The sequence below is a fragment of the Nuphar pumila genome, chromosome 7, assembly GCF_984573655.1.
Source record: "Nuphar pumila chromosome 7, dmNupPumi1.hap1.1, whole genome shotgun sequence".
Lineage (NCBI taxonomy): Eukaryota > Viridiplantae > Streptophyta > Magnoliopsida > Nymphaeales > Nymphaeaceae > Nuphar > Nuphar pumila.
The window spans coordinates 19,401,171-19,408,024 of NC_143255.1; the positions used below are offsets into that span (position 1 = coordinate 19,401,171).

Below are 6,854 nucleotides of genomic sequence, written 5' to 3' on the forward strand. Positions count from 1 at the left end.
TTTTCACCATTTTTCTGTACTTTTGCAGGTGTAGCAGAGGTGGAGACCATTAACCTTGGGCGGGAGTGCGCAACACACCACCAAGGTGAGCCGGCCCTACCTCCATCCGGCTTTCTACACCCTCCGATCGCGAATCGGCTCACATGCCATCATCGGTGGATCTCCAACGTGTAGCAGCTGCAATAGGTGCCGTTTTTGGTGAAGTACAGCATCCTTGAACTGTAGAAGACGTCTACATCCAGCCACGGTCCGCTCTTCTTCACCCCCCCCGGTCGTCGGATCTTCCAAAAGGTAGGTCTTCTTCTTCCTTCTCTTCTAGATAAAACCGATTTGTGTGTGTGGTTTTTGTTTTGTTATTTTCTGTATGTTTCTTGTTTTTCTTTTTTATTTCAACCTTAGAATAGCATTCGTGCATAGGCCAGCACGTTAGCTTAGGTTTATTTATTTGATTGATTCATTGGAATCGAGTTTTTATTGATTTTTCATCTTTTTTATAAAAATCGGCTAGATCTTCATCTAGCCGATTCTTCAAGTTTGTCATAAGTGTTCTTGATATTGTTTTACAGAAAATCCAATAAAAAAGGTGTTCATTTTGATTTACTTTATTCGGTTTTTGTGTGGGTTGCATTTGGTTTTAATTAAAAAGAAAAAAAAAATCCAAAATCGGCTAGACTCATTCTAGCCGATTCTTGATTTTTACAAAAATATTTTTCTGTTTTGATATTTTTGTTTTGTCCAGCATGTGTATTGTGTTGTTTTGCTGAAAATCCTATTCCAAAAAGTTTATTTTAATTCATTTTGATTGTGGGTGCTGCTTGTCTTGTTTTGATTGTATTTTTGAAAAAGAAAAAAAAAATTCGGCTAGAGATATTCTAGCCGATCTTTGTATTTTTGTTAAATGTTTGTGTTGATGTTGGTGAATCGTGTAGTTGCTGTGTGTTTTAGGTGTTAACAGCAGTATATAGTTGTGTTAGTCATTTCATTGTTTTAGGATTGATTTAATTAGTTGTTTTAATCAATTTTTCGTTTTTGTGTTTTGAGTCTATTGTTGAAAATTATAAAAATCAAGTTTTCTTTTTTTTTCATGTTTTTAATTCCAGCATAGTGCTGTTCTTGTTAGCCTTGGTGTAATTAGGAGTCCTTTGTATTATTCTCTAATTTAGTTTTATCAAATTAGTGGTTATTTAGTTTTATTGCTTTTTGTTAATTTATAATTTTAGTTTTTTTTATTTTCGTGTGGTTCTTCTTCTTCCCCAAGGTGGGGCAGCAGCCATTAGAGCTCCCCTGGAGCTCTTGGTCGATTTTTTTTTAGCAAGTCTTAATGGTCATTAGTTGAGTCTAGTCAAAACCTAGCCTAGCCCAAGTCAAAGCCTAAACCGCACTTAGGTCAAGTCTAAGACCAAAGCCCAACCTTAGTCAAGTTTAGTGGAGTCAACCTTAACCTAAGTTAGGTCAACCTAGTCTACCTAACTTATCTAAGTCAACCCTAGTTGAGTCAAACTTAGTTCAAGCCTACTTAAACCGAGTTCACCCTAGTCTTGCTAAACCTACATCCAAAACCCAATCTTGGTCAAACCTAGTCAAAGACCTAACTCGGGTCAAAACTTAGTCTAAACCTAGTGAGTCAACCGAGCTTACCTTAGCCCATTCGAGCCTAGTCAAACCCTAAGCTGGGTCCAACTTAGTTGAGCCTAAGTCAATTCGAACCTAGTTGACTAAGGTAACTCAAAACCGAATCCAATTAGTGAGTCCACCTTAGTTCGAACCTATCTCTTTCAACCTAGTCAAACCGAGCCTACCTAATCCCATCCGAGTGCATCCAAACCCAAACTGAACCTACTCAAGTCGAAACCGATCCTAGATCGAGTCAACCAAGTGAATCCTAACCTTAGCCTTCGTTCTTTAGTTAAGTAAGTCATTTTTTTATTATTTCCTTTGATTTCTATATTAATTAGTTTATTTATCTAATTTAGTTTTAGTATAGAAGTGTGTGTACGTATAGCGTATTTATTCAGTATGTATGAAATGTGTTTTGTTGTGTTTTGAATGATAGTTAGATATTAGTTAACTTAGTGGTTAGATTGCATTTTATTATTTAGCATAGTTGCATTTCCATTGTGAGTTAACTTAGTTCTAGTCATAAATTGTTTGTAGGTTTTGTGCGTCGTGCATTTAGTATTTTCCTAATTATCATCTGCATATACACTGTTATACAGTGTCATTTAGATTGCATTTGATAGTGTTTCCATAGGTTCATAAAGTGAATAGTGCACTCAAATAAAAACCAGATTTTTGCCCTGTCGAAACAGAATTATTTTCTGATAAAAAACTCTGTGTTTTCCAAATTTATTTTTTCTATTCACTGTATTGACGTGTTATTTAACTGCAGACCAAATTTCAGCTCATTCGGAGTTGATTTGGTCTGATTTTTAAGCGTTTTGTGAAAACCGCTTTTTCTGGATTTTAAATTACAGGACTGGCGATATCCTGATTTTTCCCAGATTTGAAACGCTTATATCTGGAGTTCCAGATACTGTTTTTTAATTCTGTAAAAACTGTCATTTTGTTTAATCTGTCAGTTGCAGAACAGAACAAATTTCGGGAAAATCGGACCTCGTTTTCCCTGTCAAACAGTGGTTTTCCGATAACCTGTCAGATTGCTAGTTTACACTAGTTAGGGGTAGTTTCGTAATTTTCTTAGTTTCGGCATTTTAGACTTGTTTTCAGTAGTTTCTGTATTTTAGAAGTTGCATAATCATCATACAGCATTAGTAGAAGTAATTTGGTTAATTTTAGAATTAATTTAGTATGTTATTTAATTTTTGTTTGATAAATAGCATTTGTTTATTATTTTCGTAGAATTAGACATAGTTTTAATTGTTGTTTGCATCATTAAAATAGAAAACTAACTTTGTATTTTTCTGCATTTTTTTAGGTTGAAAAGCATATTTAGTTTCCAGGGTTAGTATACAAGTGAAAAGATTCTCTAAGTGGCGAAAAGACAGAATTACCCTTGGCGTGGAGCAGAAGACTAAATGCTTGTTTATTGTTCTTTTAGTGCTTAATTGTAGTTGTATTCACTTTATAATTGTAGATTGTCATTTGATATTAATAAATTAAATTTTCTAGAATTATAGTGATTAATTCCTGTTCCCTGAGGATCGACCCGTACTTACCACTTTGTGGAAAGTCGGTTTTTATATTTTTGGTTGACGATTTTCCAAAGTTTTATTGAAAATAACTGTTTTAAAAAGAGCATTCCAAAATATCAACCAAATTTTGGCGCCGTTGCCGGGGAACGGCGAATTAATTACTTTATTTCTTAGAGTTTAATTTATTATTATTTTGTTTTAGTTATTTAATTATTTGTTTTCTTTTTAGTTAGTAGGATTAGTAAGTGAATATAGGATTAACATAGTTAGTAAATATAGGATTCACATATTGTTCTTTTTAGGATTCACTTAATTATCATTCTGCAAGGAGCGATTAGACAGGTGGGTTTTAGAAAAACATAGTTTGTGATTTCCTGTATTTATTTGTTTTAGCATTTTAGAATAGTTTACTTTGTTATTTAATTATTTAGTATAGAATTCTGACATAGCTATATAGCATATTTGTTTGTTTTTAGTTACTGTTATTTGCTTATTTACATTTTAGTATCTGTGCTAGTTTAATTTTTTTTTAGTTAGGTCGTTTGCTTACATCTGGTCTTAGTACCAGTGTATGCAGGGTCGACGAGGTCTAGGAACCCCATTACACCCATTTGTTGACAACCCAGAGAGAATTTTACATTCTTATCGAAGTTCGGCAACAATGGCTGACATGGATCCTCCACCTCCACCCCCAGTTCTTTCACGCCCTCTGCGGGAATACTTCATTCCCACAGACTATGTTCAGGCATCCTGCATTCGGAGACCCGATGTAGGAGCGCCACATTATGAGATTAAGGCCAGCATTATTCAAATGCTTCCATCCTTTTATGGCCTTAGTCATGAGGATCCCTACCGACACTTAGATGAATTCCTCGAAATCTGTTCTACTGTTAAGATACAGAATTTCGATGATGATGCGTTGAGGTTGACTCTATTCCCTTTTTCATTGAAGGACAAAGCCAAGTATTGGCTAAAGTCCTTAGATTCTGTAGAAATAGAGTCCTGGGATCAGTTGCAACAGGAGTTTCTTCGGAAATACTTTCCCATTGGTCGCACGAACCAATATCGTAGAGCCATCACTAGCTTTTCAGAGCTAGATGGTGAGCGCTTTCATGAGACCTGGGAGAGAATGAAGGATCTCCTCAGGAAATGCCCCCATCATCAGGTGCCGAAATGGCAACTGGTGCAGAGTTTCTATGATGGATTGTCTGACAAGAATCGTCAGATGATCGACTCTTCATGCGGTGGGACATTCATGCTGAAGAGCGAGGACGAAGCATGGAGGCTATTTGATACATTGGCCGAGAATTCTCTCCACCATGCTTCGAGCTCTCATTCTGATAGAGCCACACTCAGCATTCAGAAGAAAGCTGGCGTTCTTGAGATTGGTCCATCTACTGCACTGCAGTGTAAAGTAGACATGATTGCTCAGAAGCTGGACCAGCTTCTCTCAGGACCATCCACTACACAGCAGGTGTGTACTCTTTGTGCCAGTCCGGCACACGAGATCACTGAGTGCCCTTCAGCAGCTCAGTACACTGAATTTGTTCAAGAACAAGTTCAGGCAGCTCAGGGTTACGTCAGACCGCCAAATAACCCATTTTCATCGACATATAATCCGGGTTGGCGTAACCATCCCAATTTTTCATGGAAGAATCCACAGTCTTCTATACAGATGCCTTCTTCCTCTCAGCCAGTTCGGCAGCCATCTTTTACTCAGTCATTTCAAAGACCGAACTATGCTCAGTCTTCTTCTTCTTCAGTTCCTTCCCCGATTCAGCAGGAGTCTGCCCCGCAGACATCTTTTGAGGAGAAGTGTAGCCAGATTTTGAGCTCACATACGCAGTCCATTGCGAAGTTAGAGTCGCAAATGGGACAGTTAGCTGAGGCTATTAGTAGGAGACCCGAGGGTACATTGCCGAGTCAGGCTGTCATGAACCCGAAGGGTAAGGACCAGATGACTGGAGGCCTATTTCATACTGAGACACAGCAGCAGGCTAAATCAGTTATGGCCTTGAGGAGTGGACGTGAGTATCACGTTGAGAGTAGAGAGAAGATAGAGGAGCCAGAGACCATTGTTTCACCTACGTCGGCTCAATCATCATCCCCATCCCCATCATCACCTTCATCATCTTTATCCTCAGAGAAGAAGAAGGATAGGAGTGAGCCTTCTCGCAAAGAGGAGGAGCCAACAGAGTATATCCCCCCACCACCCTATCCCAAAGCATTAGAGTCTCCTAGTTATAGAGGGAAGCAAGGTGCGAAGATCCAGGACATGCTTGATATCTTCAAGCATGTACAGATCAACCTACCTTTGCTCGATGCTATTCAGCAGGTGCCGGCTTATGCCAAATTCCTGAAGGAGCTATGTACGCAAAAGAGGAAATCCAGAGAGCGAGTTCCTAACAGGGTCCATCTGACTGAGCAGGTGAGTTCAGTACTTCAGCATCAGACACCACCCAAGCTCAAGGACCCTGGAGCACCTATCATTGCTTGTACTATAGGGAACATCCGGATAGAACGCGCATTGCTCGATCTTGGAGCAAGCGTGAACATTCTGCCCGGATATTTCTTTGATTCTTTCGGGTTAGGGGAGATGAGATCGACTCCGATTACACTTCAACTGGCAGATCGTTCCGTCAAGGTACCGAGAGGTGTCTTGGAGGACGTGCTAGTTAAAGTGGATGACTTTTATTTTCCAGTCGATTTCATTATCCTTGATATGGAAGGAGTAGACAACCAACACCAGACTCCGATTATTTTAGGCAGACCATTCTTGGCGACTGCCAATGCGTGCATCAATTGTAGAACTGGAGCCATGGATCTCTCATTTGGCAATAGGAAGGTAAAGCTGAATATTTTCAATGCCGCGATGGGACCAGCAGAAGACATGGACTGCTTTCATGTAGACATTGCACAGGAGTTAGTGGAGGAGCAGCCCGAGTTGTACATTACTGAGGATTCTTTAGATTTGTACCATATAGAGAAGAATAGCGGTTTAGATAGTGTAGATGTGTCTAGAGTGTCGTCGGAGAGACCACCTTGGGGAGCAGTCAGGGAACCCCTTCCACCACTTGCGGAGACCCCCGCCAAATCGTCGATCGAGTCGCCTCCGAAACTTGAGTTGAAACCCTTACCGGATTCACTCAAGTATGCATATCTCGGAGATGATGAGACTCTGCCTGTGATCATCTCGTCCTTGCTCACTGAAGAGCAGGAACAGAGATTGCTGACTATTCTTCGGGAGCACAAGGCAACGATTGGATGGGGAGTTGCTGATCTAAAGGGGATTGATCCTTCATTCTGCATGCATAGGATCCATTGTAATGAGGAAATCAAGCCATTTAGGGATATGCAGAGAAGGCTAAATCCCAATATGAAGGAAGTGGTGAAGAAAGAAGTGGTGAAGTGGTTGGATGCCGGAATTATTTATCCTATTTCTGATAGTCAGTGGGTCAGTCCAATTCAAGTTGTGCCGAAGAAGTCAGGACTCACTGTGGTTGAGAATGAGAAGGGTGAGAGAATTCCGATGAGGACCACTACAGGATGGCGAGTCTGCATCGATTATAGGAAGTTGAATGTGGCAACTAGGAAAGATCATTTCCCATTGCCATTTATTGATCAGATCTTAGAGCGACTCGCAGGACAGAGCTACTACTGCTTTCTAGATGGATATTCAGGATACAATCAGGTAGCTGTCCA

At 39.7% G+C, this 6,854-nt stretch overlaps 1 non-coding gene across 1 annotated transcript; it reads right to left on the bottom strand.

The window, feature by feature from the left end:
• Nucleotides 1-4,216: 4,216 nt before the first annotated feature.
• LOC149831398 (small nucleolar RNA R71) lies at nucleotides 4,217-4,319 on the bottom strand. Its single transcript, XR_016433439.1, has one exon. It is a non-coding gene; the product is annotated as a small nucleolar RNA R71 (small nucleolar RNA).
• Between the last annotated feature and the right edge of the window lie 2,535 nt (nucleotides 4,320-6,854).